Source organism: Prionailurus viverrinus, chromosome B1 (assembly GCF_022837055.1).
Source record: "Prionailurus viverrinus isolate Anna chromosome B1, UM_Priviv_1.0, whole genome shotgun sequence".
Classification (NCBI taxonomy): Eukaryota; Metazoa; Chordata; class Mammalia; order Carnivora; family Felidae; genus Prionailurus; species Prionailurus viverrinus.
Window position 1 is genome coordinate 171,965,980 of NC_062564.1, and position 22,937 is coordinate 171,988,916.

Below are 22,937 nucleotides of genomic sequence, written 5' to 3' on the forward strand. Positions count from 1 at the left end.
TATGTGGACCAGCTCATCGTTCACTGTCTGCGTGAGTGATTCACCATACATCTTTGGAGCTTTCCAAGGGGGCTTTGAGCTTCACAGCAGACTGGGCTGTTGAGTAATTGAACGGAAGCATTTCTTCTTCACTTGACTTAGGAAGAACTCTCTAGGAGAAAAACGTCCTTGTTTTACCCTTCCTGGGTGCCAGGGATGTGCTAGCCTTTCCCAGAGGCCTCTGCTGTGCATGGTGCTTTTTTCCGGGTGGGAACGAAGATGAGTGGCTGCATTTTGTGGTGGGCACACAGATGATTCCTTGGAACTAGAATGTAGTTCTCACCCTTTCGTGCCTTTCCTCTCCTTCTTAATAGTGTTGTTGCACCCTTAGTTCCATATATTAAAAAACCATCATTTATTTTCTGTGGTGTGCTTTCCGTTCTCCCCTTTCTCCCCCCTTGTATCTCCCTTCTCCTGATTACGAAATAAGATTTGCTTGTTGAAACCTCCAGCTGACGTTCTTTAGTGGCCACTCTTAGTGGTAGGAAACATTACCCTCAGCTGCTCTGTCTCCTGTCACCTGAGGCAAGAAAATTAAGATGACCTGGGGTTTCTGGACCGGTACTAGGTCTGAACAGGGCCACAATGTTCCCTGGAGGAGAGAAAATATTTCAAGGGAAAAGAAATTCTCTGTAGAGTTTATGATTTTGTCCTTAAGTGTGGTCAGAACCATCAGTCCAGGGTTGATAGTATACAGTGCTGTGCTCTGAACAATTTTTGAGGCTCATATGGCAAATTGGAGTTTTAGATTTTCAATGTTTCTGTCTTAGGATCGTCATTTTCCCTTTCAGCACTGTCTTCTTTCAGGATAGGTTGCTGTTCTTTGGTGGAATGGGGCATGGCATCCATTGAACACCAGAATAAGAAGTCAATAGCTAGAGGTGATCTCCCCACTCTTTTCAGGCAGATATTAGTGCTTGCGTTGAGACTAGAGTTTGAAAACTATCCTGGGACTGGCTAATAAGATTGCATCCTTGTTTTTTTGTGTGTTCGCACCTAGCCATTCTCCTGCGTGCCTTCAGCTGTGCCAGCTGTAGCTGTCAGGATCTGGACTGTGGCCATAGTCTCCTGACCTCTGGCCTGCAGTCCCTCTCCCCGCAAATTGGACTCATACATCCGGCCAAATTCACCTAATGGCATCCCTGTGGAGAATGTTTCGTGCATCCCCACCGTCTAGAAGGTCACCCTGACATTTGAGTCCTCCACGTTTTCTTTCGCTGCCCCTTATTTTAGTACCCCTGACTCATGGTTAATAATAGTTTTTGTTGGTAGTATTCCTCCTCAGCAGATATCTTACATTAGCCTCAGTGGGCTCCTCCCACCGAGACATACTGGTGCCTTTGGGTCCCTGTGCCGTTCCCTCTCTGGAATTCAGATCCATCTTTTGACCACCTGCTGCAACTCTACTGTGGCTTTAGGGTGTAGCAGAATTGCCCTCATTCCCAGGAAGCTTCCCTGGTTTCCCAGATAGTAGTAGCACGTGCCCAGGTAGCTCTTAAATCTCCCTCCTGGGGCGCCTGGGTGGCGCAGCCGGTTAAGCGTCCGACTTCAGCCAGGTCACGATCTCGCGGTCCGTGAGTTCGAGCCCTGCATCAGGCTCTGGGCTGATGGCTCAGAGCCTGGAGCCTGTTTCCGATTCTGTGTCTCCCTCTCTCTCTGCCCCTCCCCCGTTCATGCTCTGTCTCTCTCTGTCCCAAAAATAAATAAACGTTGAAAAAAAAAATTTTTTTTTAAAATCTCCCTCCTGAAGCTTATGTCCCAAATGGCTCTTTATATTTTGGAATCTTTATATACTTGGTCTGAACTTTGACACTGAACTCTTTTTTCACTTCCCTCGTCTTCTCTGCCTGTGAGGACAGCGCTTTATCTATGGTAGATCCTTAGATAATTGTAGCATCACTTTGGGTTTGGGATGCGATCTGATAATTGTCTGCAGGAAGCCCCCCGTGAGCATTTTCGAGAGCTCTGGGCCGAGCTTGCCTCCAGGGCAGTCCGATGCTTCAACACATGCTGCTCACCTACCCCTGGCTCTGCTTCCACCTTCCTTTCCCTCTCTGAGGGTAGCTGTTTCCTCCTTTCCTGCACTTAAGAAATTTCTGTTTAAAACGTTTAAACAGTGACAGGCACACACAACCGTTTCTTTTGGCCTTCCCTTCTTGACTTCCTTGGTGTCATTAATGAAAGGCTTCGTTTTGTTTTGTTTTTTAAGTTTATTTATTTTGAGAGAGAGCGAGAGCAGGGGAGGAGCAGAGAGAGAGAGAGAGAGAGAGAGAGAGAGAGGGAGAGAGAGAAATCCAAGCAGTCTCCATGCTATCAGCGCAGAGCCTGACATGAGGCTCAATCTCATGAACCCTGAGATCATGACCTCGGCCAAAATCAAGAGTTGGATGCTTAACCGACTGAGCCACCCAGGTGCCATGAAAGGCATTGGTTTGTAAAGATTCATTGTGTTGTCCCCATTTCACAGATAAGAAAACTGACGCTTGAAACAGAAAAGTAACTTGTCAGAGCAGAGTTGCAGTTTGAGCCTGGGTTTTATCCCCTCCACCCCACCCCGCCTGACCTTGTCCCCATCTGTATTCTCTCCTACGCTGGGGTTGTCTAGTGACCTGGTGATCATTTATTTAGGTGGTTTCCACTCACAAGTTCTCCACACCAGGGCTTTTGGTAAATACAGGTCTTAAAGACCTACAAGATTCAGCATCAAAGAATGCCGACATCTGTCTCTCTCTCTTACCTCTTTTAAACTCGGGAGCCACAAATGACACAGAGGCCTTAAGAGAGCACTTTGTGTAGAAAGAGTAATAGTAATAAATACCATAATGGTAATAACACTTTTAAGTCATACAAGTAATACATGTTTAATATAGAAAAAATTAAAGATAAAGAGAAAATAAGCTCTTACACCTCCACATACCAAGAGATTAACCATTTTATGCCTTTGTTGAATACCCTTCTGTAAGTCAAATATTCTCTCTCGATATATTTATTTTCTGATTATTTACAGAAATGGGATAGTGTCGTCCATGGTGTTTACTCAACAAAGTGTCATAAATATCTTTCTAGACTAGTACGTTTACTTTCCTGGCAGCTTAAAACCAGCTGTGGCCAGCGGTAGACTATCTGTGTGGTATTCCAGAGGGAGGAAGTAAAAACAGTTGAATGCAGGGAGGCTGCTTGACGTTAAAGAACAACTTTTACCATGGTTAAAAAAGGGCTGGTTAGGACCTGTTACATTGATTTTCCATATCCATTAATGGGTCTCAGCTCCCAGTTTGGAAAGCACTGGCCTAAGAGATCACATGCTAGTGGAAAGCGTCCTTGGACAGAATTGGTGGTGGGGGAGTGGGAAGGAGCTGAGTTTCTGAACTCAGCTGGGGTGTGAGGAAACTTTCAGAATTTGCATTGAGTCCAGAAGTCTGAGAGCAGTGCTCAAGATCATTAATAGTCAAGTGGGTTTCAGTGCCCAGGACAGGCAGGAAATGACGCAGTCACCCGAGAGAGGGGCTTTCTGCTCTGGTTTTAATCGGTTTTCCTGGTGTAGGAGGAAGTCCTGCAGGATTGTCCAGATGCTGGTGATCACAGCTGAGGAGTCCTTGGGGAGTCTCATAGTTTTAGTAATAAGATTCCCTGAACAGTGAGGGGATATTGGAATTGGGGAATGTTAAAGGAACAAGATTTTATTTTATTATTATTATTTTTTTAATGTTTATTTCTGAGACAGCGAGAGACAGAACATGAGTGGGGGAGGGACAGAGAGAGAGGGAGACACAGAATCCAAAGCAGGCTCCAGGCTCTGAGCTGTCAGTACAGAGCCCAACATGGGGCTCGAACTCACAAACAGATCATGACCTGAGCCAAAGTCGGTTGCTCAGGTGCCCCTAAAGGAACAAGATTTTAAAAATAACGCTGATTAAATTCTTCCTCTGTCTGATGGGAGAAAAAAAGATCCATTTATCTTAGAAAATGTATAAATACCGAAAAGCACAAAGAAAAAAACCCATCCTTAACATTTTGGATGTGTTTTTATGGTCTTGGTGCATTGGTACCTTTAGATTAAACATTATTGTGATCATACAGCATGTCTTATGTTACGATGTGCTTTTTGTCACTAATTCATCATGCAAATTTCTGACATTAAATCTTCTTTTAGTATGTGATTTTTAACAATCTAACACATTATTACATTGCATGGGTATATCGTGATTACCAATCACCCACTGTTGAGCATTTAGGGTATTTCCAATCTCTTGATGTCCTTCTGGATTAATCATCACTCGTAACTCTATTTTTCTCCTTAAGAAATGGCCATAGGTGAAACTGCTGAGTTAAAAGATTGTTTGGACATTATAAAGACATTGCTATGCACACCCGAACTGCCCTCTGGAGAAGTTGTATCTATTTCCATTCCATCGCCCTTGTGTGAAGACTGAACATTTCTTCCTATTCTGGAAACCCAAGGATAAAAAAACACTTTCTGATATGATAGGTTAAAAATGCTATCCTTATTGTTATAGTTTGCATTTTCTTTTTTTTCCCTCATATCGAGGCTTAACTTTTTTTTATCTGTTCAGTAGCCGAAAATCAGCTGCATGAAATATGTATGATGCAAATGTAAAAAAACTCAACTTCTTTTTGTGCAGATAATGTAACTTGTTTTCATTGTGTGTGGTTTGTATTGTGTTATTTTTTTTTTAATTTTTTAATGTTTATTTTTGAGAGAGAGAGAGACAGAGCATGAGCAGGAGAGGGGCAGAGACAGAGAGGGAGACACAGAATCTGAAACAGGCTCCAGGCTCTGAGCTGTAAGCACAGAGCCCGATGTTGGGGCTCAAACTTGGGAACAGTGAGATCATGACCTCAGCCGAAGTCGGATGCTTAACCGACTGAGCCACCCAGGCGCCCTTCTATTGGTTTTAAGTTAAATGTCTAGTTCTTTAAAAAGACAAGTTGCCAGGATTTTCATATGGCAGTAGCCTGAGGAGTTTAATTAAAATAGGAGAGTCCCCGCACTTAGAACTCTGTGTTGGAGAGCAAACAGCCTGTGATTGCTGCGGAGCCCTGGATAGGGAGACAGGAGGCCTGAGTCCAGACCTGGGCCTGCCAAGTAGAGCTAAAGGCATGGACAAGTTATTAGAACCAACTGAGTCTTGGAACATCTGGGTGGCTTAGTGCAGTGCATTGAGCATCAGACTCTTGATTTCAGCTCAGATCATGTTCTCATGGTACATGGATTCAAGCCCCACATCGGGCTCTGTGCTGACAGTGTGCGTCTGCTTGGGATTCTCTCTCTCTCTCTCTCTCTCTCTCTCTCTCTCTCTCTCTCTCTCTGTCTTTCTCTTTCTCTTTCGATTTCTCTTTCTCTTTCTCTCTCTGCCCCTCCCCTGCTCATGTTGTCTCTCTATGAAAATAAATAATTTTTTTAAAAATTAAAAAAAAATAACCAACTGAGTCTTATTTATGACATCTGTAAATTGAGGAGTTGGACTGGATGATATTTAGGCAATCTCTAGTTGAAAAATTCAATTATATTTATTTTCGAGAAAGAACAGTGAGTGATGTTTGGCCGTAGGGAGAACCAAGTCAAAATCAGAGCAAATGAATTCCAAACGTAGAACTCAGAAAATGAATGGGTAGTGAAGTATTATTTAAACTTGGATTTTAACTGCTTAAAATGTCTGCAAATAGGCCAAGACAAAGAGCTTTTAAAGGGGAGTGATCACATTCAAATAAGTAAAGGTAATCCACTTTATTACATAATAGCAGTGATAAACCTAAAAATGCTTTTACAAGATAATGGTTTGGTTTATCTAGTTAGCTGAGACAGTGTGATAACATCCACTTCCTAGTGTGCTTCTGATAGGAAAAGTTTTGAGTAACCATTATGAATGTGATTAAGTACAGGGCCTGACATATAGTAAGTGCTCAATAAATATACATCGAATGAATGAACAAATAAGTACTATCTTGAAAACTTACTTAGCATTGACGGAGGGTGGAAATTCCTTGCACATTACAAATTTTTCCGAATCCTGCTTTGTAACACACTCGGTTCTCTAGCTTTGGTTGTATTCGGGTAGCTTCTTTCTATACGTGACAGCCCACACTGTTTTGCACCTGCCTGACTCATTATCCTTCTCACCCATATCTCCTTAGTTTCCTCCTTTGCAAGATGGGAAACGGCTCTAAATGCCCTTGTATGTTTTTAGGGTCAGTTTCTTTTATCTCTGTCAAGGCTGAATTACCAAATCTTCCTGTTCTCCCTCCTACCTCCTGTATGTTTTCTGTTGCTGCTGTAATAAAGTACTGCGTAGTGGCTTAAAACAACAGTTTTATTCTCTTACCATTTTGGAGACCTGACATCTGAAAGGGGTCTTACTGGGCTGCCCAGGTGTCAGCCGGGCTGATTCCACTTGGAGCCTCTCTCTCGGGGAGAATCTGTAGCTTTGACTTTTTCAGCTTCTGGGATTTCCTGTGTTCTTGTCTTGGGGCCCCTGTCTCTGTCTTCAAAGTGGATGCTCTAGTCTCGGCTTGCATCACCTTCTCCCCCTCTGTAGTTAAATCTGACTCTGCTTTCTCCTATAAAGACAATTATAATTACATTTAGTGCCCCCCAAAATATCCAGAATCTCTCCCCCTCTGGAGACTTAGTCCCGTCACATCTGCAGAATCCATTTTGCCCACATCAGGTCACTTCACAGCCTCTGGGGATCAGGATGTAAGTATCTTTGAAGGGGAAGGGACAACATTATTCAGGTTGCTACACCTTCCTTCTGTCTTGCCATGTTGTGCTTTTCCCTTTTCTATTTACTACCAACTATTTGCTCTTGTATGAACTTAACACACACACGTGTTTGTGTGGGAAGTTACTGCATCCACTTGGAGAATTCTTAGTTTCCTCTCAAGCAACTCATCTCTGAATTGCTGTGCCAGGTACTCTTGTCAAAGTTGGACTGCTGTCACCTGACAGCAGTAAGAGGCAAGGTTTAGTACAAGGAAGGATATAGAGAGATGCCAAACCCAAGACACTGTTCTGCTGGCAAATCTCCAAATCCTGTTGGAGTAAACCCTGCTTGTTAGCTGACTCTCTACAGTTTCCACCCAAACTACCTTCCAGTTCACGAATTCGTTCTTTGGCTGTGTCTGATCTTATTGAATTGGCCCGTTGAGTTTTTCCCCTTAACCAAGATATAATTCACACTCTACAAAACTCACCCCTTTAAATTATAAAATCCAGTAGCATTTAGTATATTCACAAAGACGCATGACCATCACCACTGTCTAATTCCAGGACATTTTCACCACTCTGAAAGGAAATTCTGAGCCTATCAGGAGTTACCACCACAATTGCCCACCCTTCCCCCTCAGAAACCACGGAGCTACTGTGTGTGTCTCCAGCATAATGTTTTCAAGTTTCATCCATGTTGTAGTACTTCCCAGCACTTCATTCTTTTTTGTTGTCGAATAATATTCCGTCGTACAGATATACCACATTGGTTTTTCTTTGTTTTCTAAAAAAGAGAGAGCACAAGCAGGGGAGGAGAGCGGGGGACCGAGGATCTGGAGCGGGCTCTATGCTGACAGGCTGAGCACAGCTGGGGCTTGAGCTCATGAACCACGAGGTCATGACCTGAGCCAAAGTCAGATGATGCTCAACTGACTGAGCCACCCAGGTGCCCCGTATTTGGTTTTTCTGTTCATCCCTTTATGGACATTTGGGTTGTTCCTGCTTTTTGGTATTCTAAATAATGTTGCCATGAATATTCACGTACAAGTTTTTGAGTTGACAAATGTTTCCGTTTCCCTTGGGTATATACACGAGAGCAGAATTGCTGGGTCATATGGTAACTCTATTTTAACCTTTTGAGAAATTTTTAGTTTCATAAAGTAGGTGGACCCTTTTACAATCCCACCAGTAATGTGAGAGGGTTCCCTTTTTTTGGCATCCTTACATTACTTTTTATTGTCTTTTTGATTATAGCTGTCCTAGTGGTTGTGAAGTAGTATGTTATTCTGGGTTTGATTTGCATTTTCCTAATGATTTTATGATGTTGAACATCTTTTCAAATCCTTTGTTCATTTAAAAACATTTTTTTTAAGTTTACGTGTTTTGAGAGAGAGAGTGAGCCAGCGAGCGGGGGAGAGGCAGAGAAAGAAGGAAAGAGAATCCCAATCAGGCTCCACACTGTCAGCATGCAGAGCCCAACACAGGGCTCAAACTCATAATAATATGCGAGATTGTGACCTGAGCCCAAATCAAGAGTTGGTTGCTTAACCGACTGAGTGACCCAGGTGCCCCTCCTTCGTTCATTTTTAAATTGGGTTATTTATCCTTTTCTTCTTTATATATTCTGGTTACTATAAAAATTTTCTCCTATTCAGAAATAGGAGAAAAATGCTTGTATTTTTACTTGCTTGATATTGTCCTTCAAAGCAAAAAGTTTTAAATTTTGATGCAGTTGTGTTTTTTGTTGTTTATATTTTTGATGTCATGTCTGATAAATATTGCCTAATCCAAGGTATTGAAGATTTGGTCCTATTTTTTTCCTAATAACTTATAATTTTAGTGCTTACATTTGGGTGTTTGATTCATCTGAGTTAATGTGTTCTCAAGCAGTGGTTCAGTTCATTCTGCTGTATGTGCATATCTAGTTGTCCCAGGACTGTTTATCAAAGGACTGTTCTTTCCCTTATTGAGATAAGTTTTATAATTTCTGCAAAGAAGCTAGATGACTTCTTTAATAGGGACTGCATTTAATTTTTAGATCATTTTGAGATATATTGCTGTCTTCATAGTATTGCCTTCCAAATACATGTACGTGGATAGCTTTCATTTATTTAGGCTGTTTTATAGTGATGTTTTATAGTTTTCAGTGTACAAGATTTCTACTTTAGTAAATGTATTTTTAAGTATTTTATTCTTGTTTGATGTGGTTATAAACAGAATTGTTCTCTTTTTTTAAGTTTATTTATTTTGAGAGACAGAGCATGTGTGCGTGTGCGCATGATTGTGGGAGGGGCAGAAAGAGAGGGAGACAGAATCTCAAGCAGGCTGTCCACACTGTCAGCACACAGTCCGCTGTGGGGCTCAATCTCATGAACTGTGGGGTCATGACCTGAGCTGAAACCAAGAGTCGGAAGCTTAACCTGCTGAGCCACCCAGATGCCCCTAACAGAATTGTTTTCAGTGTATGGAACTTGAACTTGTTTGTATGCATGTGTGTTTTTGTGCGTGTACACTATATACATAATACGTAGTGTGTGTGTCTGTGTGTGCGTGTGTGTGTGTATATCTCGTTTCCTTCCTTCCTTCAGTCTTGCAATTTCAAGTAGATTTTTTCAAATTCACCTGCTGTCCTTTCATGCTATCCTGTTTTTGTATTCTGCAGTTGTTTCAATACAAAGCCTCTTTCAGACTTTCTACTATTTTTAGCTCTTGGACGCAGATTTTGCCATTTGCGTTGGCCATCTCTCTTTTTCTTGTTTAGTCTTAAACTTTGACTGTGAGGGCCAGTCAGATGGGGGGTCATTTGCCATGGGAGTCCAATGTGAATAGGAACGTGGAGACCCAAGGCATTTTTTTCATTTGCTTCAGTTTGTGCTTCATGGGTATCATTGCTTCTGGGCCAGTCTTTATATTATTTTTTGGGACAGGGAACCTGAGGCTACATGAATGTTATGTGTTTGGATACCATACCTCCCTATAAGAGTAGTCTTGGGATTTTGACTTGATATTGGTGAGGCTTTAAAAATTTTGTTTGTTGGGGTGCCTGGGTAGCTCAGTCAGTTGAGTGTCCAACTCTTGATTACAGGCTCAGGTCATGATCTCAGGGTTTGTGAGATCGAGCCCCACATCAGGCTGTGCACTGAGAGCATGGAGCCTGCTTGGGATTCTCTCTCTCTCTCTCTCTCTCTCTCTCTCTCTCTCTCTCTCTATCCCGCCCCCACTCATGTGTGCACATGCACACTCTCTCTCAAAATAAACAAACATTAAGAAAAGTAAATTTTTTTTTTGCTTCCTTTCCTTCCTTCCTTCCTTCCTTCCTTCCTTCCTTCCTTCCTTATCCCAAACAAAAGCTTCCTTGCAAAGCTTAAGGGGTGGGAAATGAATATTTTCTAGACGTTGTTTTACTGAGGGGCAGCCCTTTGTGACTGCCAGCATAGAGCAGATAGCTCAGCTTTGTCTGGCCAGGTTCATGGGTCCTGTGGTCTGTGTGCCCCTTTCTTTGTAGATTATCAGAATCTTAGACATTGAGGCCATACTGTGCTCTGATAGCCTTCCAAGGTTTTCCGTGTATTTGAAACAGGCAGAATCCTCCTTTGTCATCTTGGCCTACCATATGGACTAGGAACTTTGGCACAACCTGACTGTAGGATTTTTAAGACCTTTCAATCACCAGATTACAATCTGATTTCCAGAGAACCTTAAATATAAATGAACGTTAAGTAAATATTAATTCAGTGTACGGGTGTTCTGCAGAGGTGCCTTGCACCTGAGTAACCCCAGTTTTGTAGTGTCGTGAAATACGGTCTCATCCATGGACTCCTGACCACTCGTAGAACACCACTTTCTGTGCACGTCTCAGAATCAGTAAGCCAGATTCTAGATTTTTATGTGGCATGTGAACCAAAGCTGTGCACTTGCTTATCAGAGTCCTATCTATTGCCTGTATTTTTAGATACTCATAAAATAGAGCTTGTCTTCGTGCCTAGTAAGTAAAGGTTACATCTTGATGTTAATGGTAATAAAGAAAGGTGACAGCTCTATATTTATCTCTCAGGAGAGAGAAATTAAAGTTCAGTAGTCTAAATTAAAATCCCTTCTTTGCAAATTTTTGCTTTTTTTTGTCTTAAAATTCCCTCTGTAGTCTGCTTCTGAGGTGGACGTTTGAAATATTGCATCAGTCGAATGCAAACTGGTGCAGCCACTCTGGAAAGCAGTATGGAGGTTCCTCAAAAAATAAAAAATAGAACTACCCTACAACCCAGCAGTTGCACTACTTGGTATTTATCCAAGGGATACAGGTGCGCTGTTTTGAAGGGGCATATGCACCCCAGTGTTTTTAGCAGCATTACCGATAATAGCTGAAGTATGGAAAGAGCCCAACTGTCCATCAATGGATGGACGCGCACACACACACACACACACACACACACACACACACACACACAATGGAGTATCACTTGGCAATCAAAAAGAATGAAATCTTGCCGTTTGCAACCACATGGATGGAACTAGAAGGTATTATGCCAAGCAAAATTAGTCAGAGAAAGACAAGTATCATATGACTTCACTCATATGAGGAATTTAAGATACAAAACAGATGAACATAGGGGAAGGGAAGCAAAAATAATATGAAAACAGGGAGGGGGACAAAACGTAAGAGACTCTAAAATATAGAGAGCAAGCAGAGGGTTGATGGGGGGTTGTGGGAGGGGGGATGGGCTAAATGGGTAAGGGGCTTAAGGAATCTACTCCTGAAATCATTGTTGCACTAGATGCTAACTACTTGGATATACATTTAAAAATAAATAAATGAAAAGATGCTCAAGAAAATGAAACATTGCATCAAAATTTATTTCGTTCTGGTAATGAAAAACTCTCCTCTTCACATGGATGCTCTGGGTCTAGCATCTCCCTGCAGTAACAAGAGAGAGCAGAACCAAGAGGCCCTGGGTCAAGTCTTCACCAGTGTAGGAGTGGCCACCCTGGAAAGAAGCCTGTTTGGTGTCTGCCTAGAAAACATGGCAGAACAGTCCTTGGAGGGAACTAAGCGGGACTTCCCTTTTTATTTTCTACAGACTAACTTTCTTGTTCCATGAACAAGGAACCTGTTTGCATAGTGTGGTGAGTATCTGCAAATCTCATACCCAGCATTTTTGGGACAACAACTCTAGGGGCTTCTGAACAGCCTTTCCCCCAAATTTCTGAAGAAGAAAATTCAGATGGTGGGATGGATTAGTCTTCTGTATATGTGGGTAGATTTTGACTCAGAGAGAGACGAGAAGAATGTGTTGTCCCCAGGGAGGTGGACACAGAACTTCCTGGGAAAGGAGTAATTGAGAGGAAATCTTCCATCTAAACTTTAGGAGCTTAAGACCATCTTCTGGGAGCCACCTCTGGAAATGAAAGAAGAGAAATATGCAACTTTACGGGGCAGTTTTGAAAACAAAGCAGATAGAGTTATTTTTCCAGGTCTGCTGGACACTTTGCTCATTTATGCAAACCTGAAATTATTCTCTGGGGAAGTGAACTCTGCTGACCTGAAAGAAGGTCACAAAAATCCTTGCAAAATGAAACCCATAGAATTCTGAAAGGAATGACTTGGCATCTTTCAGAGTCATGAGATAGGTCAGTTTGTTGTTAGCCTCTGTACTCTCCAGACTTTCCTTTAATGAGTGTGTGAGTGTGTGTGTGTGTGTGTGTGTGTGTGTGTGTGTGTGTATGCATGCCTGTCTGTTTACGTGTATGTGTGGAGAGAAATAGAAAATAGCAAGCACGCACTATTGCATATTGTCTGTAGAGAATGTTTTGTTAAAGGTATATCTAGACTTAAAAAAAATTTTTTTGATGTGTATTTATTTATGAGAGAGAGACAGACGGGATGTGAGTGTAGGAGGCAGAGAGAGAGAGAGAGAGAGGCAGACACAGAATCTGTAGCAGGCTCCAGGCTCTGAGCTGTCAGCATAGAGCCCGATGTGGGGCTCAAACTCACAAACCATAAGATCATGAGCGGACCCGAAGTTGGACGCTTAACCAACTGAGCCACCCAGGAGCCCCTATATCTAGACTTTTAAGTCATTTTCTCCCTTTCAGTTTTATGGAAAATACTTACATCTGTGGAATTACATTTGTTTTCTCCTTAGAATTCTTTCTTAGGAGTGTCCAATCATGGGAAGTGTTGATCCCCATCTCCCAGGGTCTGAGATTCTGCAAATGGCTTATGTTGCATATTGCTTATTTGGAACTTGATACCAATAGATCCAACGGTGATGTAGCTAAATCATGCATAACTGCTACCATTCTATTCTTGTGACTGGGGCTTGCTTAAGGGTAAAGAGGATTTCCTGTTGTTTTCCAATGTCAGGAGCTAGAAGCCTTTTGTTATTGAAATCAGTGTTCATTCCGCTGAAGGGTCCAGTTTAAGCAAGGCTTAAAAAAAGCTTCCCCTTTTTTTCTGATTGAGGAACAGGGTGGAGTTAAGGCTGGAGGGCGATCCGAGCCAATTAATAGATAGGGATTGATATGGCACCTACTATACTTAATGCCGTGCTGTCTCCCCAAGGATGGAGAAGAGTTACATACTGTCCTCAGAGAGTTTATGTTTTCATCTGTAGACATGACCAAAGGTGACAGTTAGCAAAATCAAATCATGTGGTGTAGCAGCTTAGAAGAGGGGGAGGCCAGTAAGGATATGTGTGATCAGTGAAGTTCAAGGACCACCCAGACCCCAGATTTTGAGAGCTTCCTCCTCCAATAGGACCGAGGTCTGGGAACAGATGTGATGCAGATCACGGAGGTGGCAGAGCAGCTGTGGGGTTGCAGGTGCCATGGTGTTATTTGAAGTGCACGTGAAGTGGGGTATCATGGAGGGACCTGTTGAAACGGACTGCAAGGGAAGGATACAGCCCCGTGAAGACAAAGAACATGTTCATGATAATGAGCTATTTATATTATTAATCTAGCCAGACACTGTGGTAAGAACTTCACCTATGTTCTTTTAGTTCTCCTGGCATCCGTCTGTGATAAAGGTGCTGCTGCCATCACTCAGTTACAGATGAGGACACTGAGGCACAGAGGAGATAAGTATCTTCTTTAAGGCTACTCTGTAACCAGTGTAGTTGGCATTTGAGTCCAGGCTGTCTGGCTCCAGGGTCTGTGCTCCTGACCACTGTGCTGCCTGCTTCAGTAGCTGTGAGAGGAGGAGGAAGGGGTTGCAAGCAAGAGATGCTGCTGGCAGGAGAGGAGATTCCCGGGTCGGGACTGCAGGGGGAAGGTCCTGGGGACGCAGTGTCTGTTTGGTGGCTACCTCAGGGAGCTAGTGACCTATGGGGAAGTTGGAGATCCGCTGCATCAAGATGGCCCCAGAAGCAGGATGGCAGAATGAACAGCCTAGAGCCTTTCTGTGTGCTGGGCTCTGGGAACAGAGCAGTGAATAAGGTAGGTAAGGTGGCCGCTTCCCTGGAACTTCCATTCATTCTAGTGACGGAGGCAGACAAGAGGAAAGCCACCCAATGGAGAAGATAATTACGGATTCTGGTCCGTGCTGTAGAGGAGTCAGTAGCATGACAAAGTTACTGGACAGGGCCCACGGGACATCGGGTGACATAAGGAGATGTCCCTGAAGAAGTGGTGTTTGATCTGTGATTTGAAGCATGGGAGAAGCCAGCTGTGTGAAGAACTGAGGAAATCTCATTGTGGTCAGTGAGAATGGAGACAGTTCAAGGAATGGAAAGGAGGCCAGGATGTCCAGAGCATAACGGGCATGGTGACAGATGGGATTGGAGAAGGAGGCTAGGGTGAACAGACTTGAGAGTCTTCGTAAGGGGTTTTGATAATCTCCCAAGAGCAGTGGGAAGGCACTGAATGTTATGTTGGGGTGGGGGGTGGTGTCATGATCCCACGGGAGATCCAGGGTGGTAGAGAGATGCGCTTGTTTGGTCAGGCAGGATCAGGAGGTGGATGAGAGAAGAGGGAAAACAGAGTGGGGAAAATACATGTAGGATGCTTTAACCCTATCCTTAACGTTTGTATCTCAGCTAAAATGGCCTTTCTGCCTAGCGAAAGGTGAAACCTCAGGTAGAACTCTGTAGAATTCATTGAAGTGCTGATGAGTATTCACAGCACTCACCTTTTGGCCATCCGACTGTCAATTTTCATCTGTTTATATGTAGAGAGAAAAACCAGAACTTACGAACCTAAAGATTAACCAATTTTTGTTTGTTTTTATAGGTATTGGAATTTGTAAAACATTACTTTACATGTAACAGATGCTTTTGAGATGGAGAGCAAAAAACATTAGGAAATAACTGTGTAACTGTCTTTTCTATTTATTGGATGACTTTCTTATCCTCAAGATGGAGACTCAAAATGGAGACAAATAATTGCCCACCCAGTGCCTATATCCTGCTCCAATTTTGCTCACCGACTCTGCATTTAGTTCAGAGTGCATGGTGGTCAGTCTCAGACACTAGTTGTGATGGTCCAAGCCAATGTGTGGGTCCTGACCCCCGATTTCCCAGAGTTCTTTGTAACTGGTTCACACCAGCTACATGAGACCTGGTTCTGGCTGGTGAGACCTGAGAATAAGTCCTGTGGGATGGGAGTGGGGTTTCCAGGAAAGCATTTATTATCCTGATAAAACCGGACACGTGAGCCTGTCAGTGCCCTTACTTGCTCTCCCCTGTGTTCGGCCTTGAATATCGATAAGGTGTCTGAATGCATAGCAGCCCTCATGTCACCATGAGGTAACAAGCACGAAGGAAAAGCCAAAAGCATCACCGAGCTATCTGCTCTGACATTGTTCCTGTTGAACTGACACCAGTACCCCTGAGTTTCCCAACTACTTCCTATTTATTGAATTCACCATTAGTTAGGTTTTCTGATACATAAAGCTGAATGCAATGATCATAGAAGTTACAGATGTTACAAGCTTTTTCTCGTATGCCGTGATTGCCTTGTAACTGTTCTGTGATATTCAGTATGACCTTTAGCTTGTGTGAAAACTACCTCTGAAAAGGACATTCTAACTTGTATTAAAAGTTGTTCACAGTTGAAAGCGATGAGATGTGGACTTAGAAATGTAATTTTCAAAATAAATGAACTTAGCCTGCACGAACCTGCTGTAGCAAGTACCATGGAACCATGCTTCATGGCCGGTATCTTCCTTATGGCCTTTTTTATGATAGTCTTAGTCAGTGTTCTGGTGAACTACATTGTGTATATTTATGGCTTTGTAGGAAACTATAGCAGTACTAGGGGTAATAGCATAAATAGTCTGATTTCTTAAAAATGTGAAGCTCCAACAGGCTTTATTGGATTTCAGGGTAATGCTATTATTAAATTTTCTACTTCTTTTCAAACTTTTTATGGCTAAGTTCCACCCTGGGGATTTCAAGAAATCTGGGGGTTAGTTCTGTACTTTTATGGAAAACCATTTATCCTGGAAGTTTGCATTGCTGAAAATAGGGGTAGAGGAATTAATTTGGGTTTTCTTTTTTACTGGCTTGGACTTAGTGCAAAAACTCAGCTCATCGTTTTCCACGTGGAAGGTTGAAGTGGTACTGTGGTAGGCATCATGAGATAATGTAAGGTATAAAATAAAAATGGTCTTCTAAGCTCTTAGGAAAAAAGGATTGTAAGTCATAGCATCCTCCAATTATAAAGAGAAATTTTAGACAGCATCTAGTAAAATTACAGTTTTTTTCATAACCTTGGAACCTAAGACCTAAAACAACTTCAGTCATTCATTTCAAAAAATTAAAATGTATGTGGTTAACCTATACATCTTTTGCTTCGTTAATGAAAGATTATTCCAAAGGAACAAGGAAACATTGTGTAACCCCAAGGGCCTTCAAAATAAGTCTTCGGAAGCCATCGATTGTGACTGCCTCATTTTGCAGCTAGGAAACGAAGTCCCAGAGAGGACAAAGGTTATTTCTTTGTGGTAAACCAGAAAGATGGCTCTTGGGCAGGTAGGGGCAGGACCACAAAACCTGCTAGATGCATTAACACCTTCAGTACTGTCCACTGGAATTTTTTTTAATTTATTTTTTTCGAGAGAGATAGAGAGCAAGTGGGGGAGGAGCAGATAGAGAGGGGGACAGAATCCCAAGCAGGCTCTGTGCTGTGAGCACAGAGCCCGATGTGGGGCTCAGTATCATGAACTGTGAGATCATGACCTGAGCCGAAGTCGAGAGTCAGATGCTTAGCCGACTGAGCCACCCAGGCGCCCCATGTCCACTGGAATTCTTGATGACAGTGTCTTGGGTGTGATCAGTGTTTGGGCTCATCCTTCAGATATGGTGAAGGTTCGGTAGGCACTGATGGGACATCAGTAGGTTCAGTAAAAGGGTGGGGAGCCCAGTCTGGTGCCCCTTTGGGGGTCAGGTGGTAGAGGAAGGGCTTATGTCTGCAGAGATTAGAGGCAAGTCGGAGCTAGTACATGGAGGGTCTTGAGAGCCTATGGATGGAATGGGGATTTCACTTGGTAGCCATTGGAGAACTCTTAAAATAGTCATGCTGATGCTGCTGATAGCTAATACTTCCATAGCACTGACTATACCACCACCATTCTGAGTGTTTCATGCACACACCTGATCCCTGCAGCAAGCCTTTGATGTAGGTACTCTCATCTCCATTTTACAGTTGAGGAAACTGAGGCATAGAGGGTAAGTGACTTACCCAAAGACACCCATAGGAGGTGATGGAGACAGAATTCAGACCCAAGTGGTTTGCCCCTAGGGTCCCACTTTTAATGGCCTGGAGCCGTAGGTATGGTGGCAGATTCTCTTGGGAAGACGAATCTGCAGAAGTGTGCAGGGGGCTGCAGTGAGAGCAGACCGGCAATCAAGAGGTGGACTACAGGCCTCCCAGAGAGTTCGTAGAACCCTGGCTTAGGTGCTGATAATGGCAGTGAAGGGATGAGAATTCAGATGCCTGTAGCTCCTAAGCATGGATCTCTGGTGCCAGACCCCAAGTGCATATGGGGGCCAGGGTGGGACAGCATGGCTGAGATCTTGCTTGGAGGTCTGCCTCACTGAACCAGGGGACTTGAGGAAGAGACTTCATGGGGGTGGGGGGGGGTGACGATTTTTTTCCCCCAGCCCTGTTTTCTCACTGTGAGCAAGTAGTGCAGTGGTTCTTAACTTGAGAAAACCATCTGGAAAAAAGATCCACATCAGTGTGTCCTAACATATTTCTGAGTTTATGGACCCTCTCGAGCTCATCTGTCATTGTGATGCGGGGTCCAGAGGAGGTCTAAACAGTTTTTTTGAAGGCCATCTTAAGACAATTCTAAGGTGGCTTGTCCTCTTTCCAGTTTAAGAATGGTGGGTGTGAGGGCAGGCACGGTGGTGGGTGTGGCCTGCACTTGGGGCCTCCTTTGTTTCGGCTTCCCTGGCAGTGTTTCTTGCCTTCCGCTTTCCTCACTGACCAGGAGAGCCGAGGAGAGCCGACGGTGGCTAGAGATAGAGGAGGACCGCGGTGTGTGTGTGTGAGTGGACATCCTGTGTTGAGAGGAACGCCCTGTTCCTGGTGGCGGCCTTGCGGGGCAGGGCGGGGCCAGTTTCTTCCCTCTGGCTGCCTTTCTGGAAAGAGTGTTCCTGGTCGCCCGTTCCTGGTCTTCTCTGAGGCTCCTGTAACTGTAAGCCCCCTGGCCAAAGGGCTGAGAAGGAATAGCAGGTTGTTCCAAGATCAGTAGCTGACACTCTTGTGGAAAAAAATCCGAAAGTGGACGAGAGACCAACACAGAGATGCCACTTTGGGTTTTTGTTTCATTATCATACGCAGCCTGGGTCATTTTCTTCTTTCCCTCTCTCCTTCCTTTCATCATTTCTTTACCTTCCCCCCCTCCTTTTTCTTCCTATCAGAGGAGGTGGAAATTGTGCCAGATCATTAAATGTGACTGCACCTATTTTTATCTTTGAGTATGGTTTGCCATCTTGATTTCTCCGGGAAAGGTAAAGCAGTCGCATCAGCACTGGCCGCGTGTGGAATTTATGCAACCCTATTCTCCTGGGTGTGGCTTTGTGATGAAGATGGGGAGCCAGAAGGCTGGGCTATCCCCTCGAGCCCCTTATAAAACGATGGAGAGACAATATACACATGTGGGTTCGCATTCCGGTTCAAGTCACCAGCAGAGTGTCCATGCCCTCAAGTTCTGGAATCCCTCATCTGTAACGCGGGGATCGTAGTACTTACTTCACAACCATGTGTGACTCACACATGTGACCACACGTCCGAAAGAAACTGAGCACTCCTCGTATCTCCCGGTGTTCTCATCTAATTGAAAGTTTCCGGACTGTACCTTAGGATGATCCCGGAAATGCTAGAGGAAGAAGGGGGAATCTAAGTTATTGTCGTAACCTGCTTTATGTATGTTTATTCCATTTCTGCCTGTTAACAACGTGAAGTGAATATTTTTATTTTCAAGATGAGAGAACTGAAGTTCGGAGAGGTTGTAAACAAAGTACTTCACCACCTGCTACATGTGTGACCTCAGGCACTTACTTAGTATCTCGCTGTCTGTTACTTCATCTATAAAATGGAGATAATGATAGCTCCCTACTCACACTGTGGTTACAAGGATTGAAACGGTTAATATGTATGAAGTCTTAAGACAATGCCTGGTAAACAACAAATGAAATTGTTTTCATTAAGACAGTTGCCAAATGTCTCTATGCCACTATAGTGAAATCAGGATTGATTCCTATGCATTATGTGTTGAAAGGAGATGTAATGGTAATTTTTGGAAACGTAGAATGGATTTGATTTTCATAAAGAGGAATTGGGGAAATGATATGAGAAGCATCAGGCAAAGTCCAAAGGAGAGAGGAGAAAGGATTTCAAGAATGCAGGGAGAACAGAAGAGGTCCAGAGGTAATTAGGAGGGAGGTCAAAAAGGAAGTTCAGTGGTGCTTTTGTGATGTTGGTGAAGAGAAGCCATTTCCTAATTGCTTGCTTATGACTCTCACCTTCTGGAACCAGTGGGTGAGGGATTGATAATCTCCACAGATGGGATCTTTGGAGTCTCTGCTTTACCAGTCCCATCTCTCTTTCTACTTCCTGGGAGAGGCAGTGGAGTAGAATACAAACCTAAGGATTCTGGAATCAGCAGACCAGATTTAGAGCCTGGGCCCTGCTGCTTCTGAGCCATCTGATGTTTTGCAGGTTTCTCAGCCTTGCCTTAGGTCCTTGTCTGTGTAAAATGAGAAAAAATGGTGTCTGTCTCTTAGGGCTTGTCAGACCTGAGAGACACTGAGCACACTGTTTATGTTTATTTAGCCCAGAAGAAGCCTTCAACAATAGTTACTGTTACCCAGGGCTTAATATTATCTGCTAGGCTTTGGCTAAAAACTCAGGCTCAGTAGGCATTATGTCATTTGTGGTGACATTTGGGGGCAATGCCCTTTCTTGGATGAATCCCAGCCAAGACCATAAAAGACTCCTGGCTCCTATCATTGTCTCAGTTAAGAATCTGGCATGGAGGGGGCGCCTGGGTGGCTCAGTTGAGTGTCCGACTCTTGATTTTTGGCTCAGGTCTTGATCTCATGGTTCGTGGGTTTGAGCCCTCTGTCAGGCTCTGTGCTGACAGTGCAGAACGTGCTTGGGATTCTCTCCCTCTCTCTCTGTCCCTCTCCCGCTTGCATGCATGTGCTCTCTCTCTCAAAATCAATAAGTAAACATTAAAAAAAAAAAAGAATCTGGCATAGAATTTTGAGTTGTTTTGAGGTATACTTAAAAAAAAACTATTTATTTATTTTGAGAGAGAGAGAGAGAGAAAGAGAGTGCACAAGCAGGGGAGGGGCAGAGAGCGAGGGAGAGAGAGAATCCCAAGCAGGCTCTGCGCTGCCAGTGCAAAGCCCAGTGGGGAGCTCAAACCCACGGACCTGAGAGATCATGACCTGAGGCGAGATCCGGAGTTAGGTGTTTATCTGACTGAGCCACCCAGGAGCCCCAGGGTATGCTTTTATCTGCTTCTCCTTCTCCTCAAGAAAGTGTCTTAGAGCTTAAAGAACAGACGTGGACATAGTCCTCTTCTATTGGGTTCCGAGTACCTGGACCCTCATTTCCCTTCCCTCCGATTTTTAACGTACAACAGTACTGCACACTGGACTTTATATCTAGCAATGAAACAAAATTCCAGTATAAACTAACAATTTTGCACTTGCAGTCTTTGTTACACAGATTTTTCTCGTTATCTCATTTATTCTTACTACCAAGAAAGGACAGGGGAATGAATAATGGGTTTCTCTAAGAAAAATTAAAAGGTGACTAAGTGAAGTAGGTTCCTTGGACTCACGAATCAAGAAGTCAGATTTCATATGTCCTGACTCCCTATCCAGTGCTCTTCCAACAAGGCCATGTTACCCCTCAGCCCTTCTCTTTGCTTCTTAATAGGGCCTGCCAGGGTGTTCCCTGCTGTCTAGGAGGCTTTTGCCCTAGGAGGGCCTTCCCCTTCTCAGGTAGGCTTTGCCAAATGACCTGTGTTAGCTCCGAGGGAAAACTTGAAATCCTTTCTCCAAAAACTCACGCGTTCTACTGCAAATGAAATCATTTTCCTTAGCCAATTTAACAAGATCCTTACTCTTTCGTTTCCTTTAATTATCTTTTTTTTTTTTTTTTTTTAAAAAGGGGGAGCTGGAGAAGACCATCTGTTTTATGAGGCAGTTCATCTCTTATGTTTTCTCTAATAGATATATGAAGGCCCAGTTAAGCAAATTAAGGCTTCATCTCGTTCTTGTTTGGGATTGTTCTGTTTGGTGCTTTTGCGTCACTGCCATCGGCATTTCTTGGTTGTATATCTGGGATGTCTTGGAGTGCAGATTTTATGAAAAGATGTTATCTTTGTTCCATGAATTGCAGGCACTGTGTGCCATTTTCGATATAGTGCCAAACTATCACAACAAGGTTCTTTGCTTTTTTAATCCCTTCCTCTCCACCACAAGAAGTCCTATTAACATGTTTTCTGAGCTGCAGAGTAAAATCTTGTCAAATATAGCATGGAAGGCAGATGGGTGGTTGCTGTCTTCCTTTTCACCAACTCTAAACCTAGTCTTTCTTAGTAAAACTAAGCCTTATCACCTCTGACGCCAGAGGCTTCCTTTATGAATAGAAGTCATATGCAGTGAGGGGGTGGGAGGGATGGGGAGATGGGGTTACTCCTCCTTTCCTCCCTTCTTTCCTCCCTTCTTTCCTTCCTTCCTTCTTTCCTTCCTTCCTTCTTTCCTTCCCTCCTTTCAATGTATAGTATATACATAGAGAGTTTCATGTACAAACTTTCCTTCTTTCACATTGACAATAAATAACCCTTTGCTCTGAATATGAAAATGCTTCACTCATTATAAAAGAATTTACCCAAATCAGCAACACACAAAGGTTTGGAAGACATTTTTCTAAATCCTGCCACCCAGAGATTACTGCTGTTAACATTTTAGTGAACTATACATTCCTTCATGGACTATTTATTGAACATCTGCCATCTGCCAGACATTAGGAATATACTGATGAATGAAACAGAGGTAGTCCCTGCCTTCATAGAGCTTTGCAAATAGGGGAGGGAAAGGTAATAAAAGAGAGACTATGTAAATTATATATACACACACACACACACACACACACGTTTCTAATTCAGATGTGTGCAGTTCTTGTATGTCTTATATAATTTGAAAATAATCTTTTACCCTCTTTTGAAATAGTATATTATATTTGAATTTTTAAAAGCTGTCTTTTTGGCATGGTTTCATTGTAAGGATATCACTCTGTTCCTTATTCTTTCTCTTTTCATAGTGAGTTTATGGGATGTAATCTTGCTAGTGTTCTGTACTTTTATAAAATTTTATAGAAGTACAGAACACTAGCAAGATTACATCCCATACAAACACACTATTGAAAAAAAGAGGAACAGAATAATATTCTTAAGGACAATGAAAGCATGCCAAGAAAGACATGCTTTAAAAAATTAAAGTATACTATTTCAAAAGAGAGTAAAAGGATTATTTTCAAAATTATATAAGGCAAGAAAGAACAGCATACATCTGAATTAGAAAAATTCAGAAACGGGGTACCTGGGTGGCTTAGTTGGTTAAGTGTCCAACTCTTGGTTTCATCTCAGGTCATAATCTCATGGTTAGTGAGTTCAAGCCCTGCATTGGGCTCTGTGCTGATAGTGTGGATC

General features: G+C 43.0%; 1 protein-coding gene across 14 annotated transcripts in view; it reads left to right on the forward strand.

Annotated features, from left to right (window-relative positions):
* The window catches only part of APBB2 (amyloid beta precursor protein binding family B member 2), a 397,886-nt gene that overhangs the window by 149,112 nt on the left and 225,837 nt on the right, over positions 1-22,937 (forward strand). The window contains exon 6 of one of the 14 annotated variants that reach the window (XM_047855465.1): positions 11,842-11,887. The exons of the other annotated variants lie outside the window; for them this stretch is intronic. The gene's annotated coding sequence lies outside the window, so the exon portion shown is untranslated. The remainder of the gene's footprint in view (positions 1-11,841; positions 11,888-22,937) is intronic. 14 annotated transcript variants of the gene reach the window in all.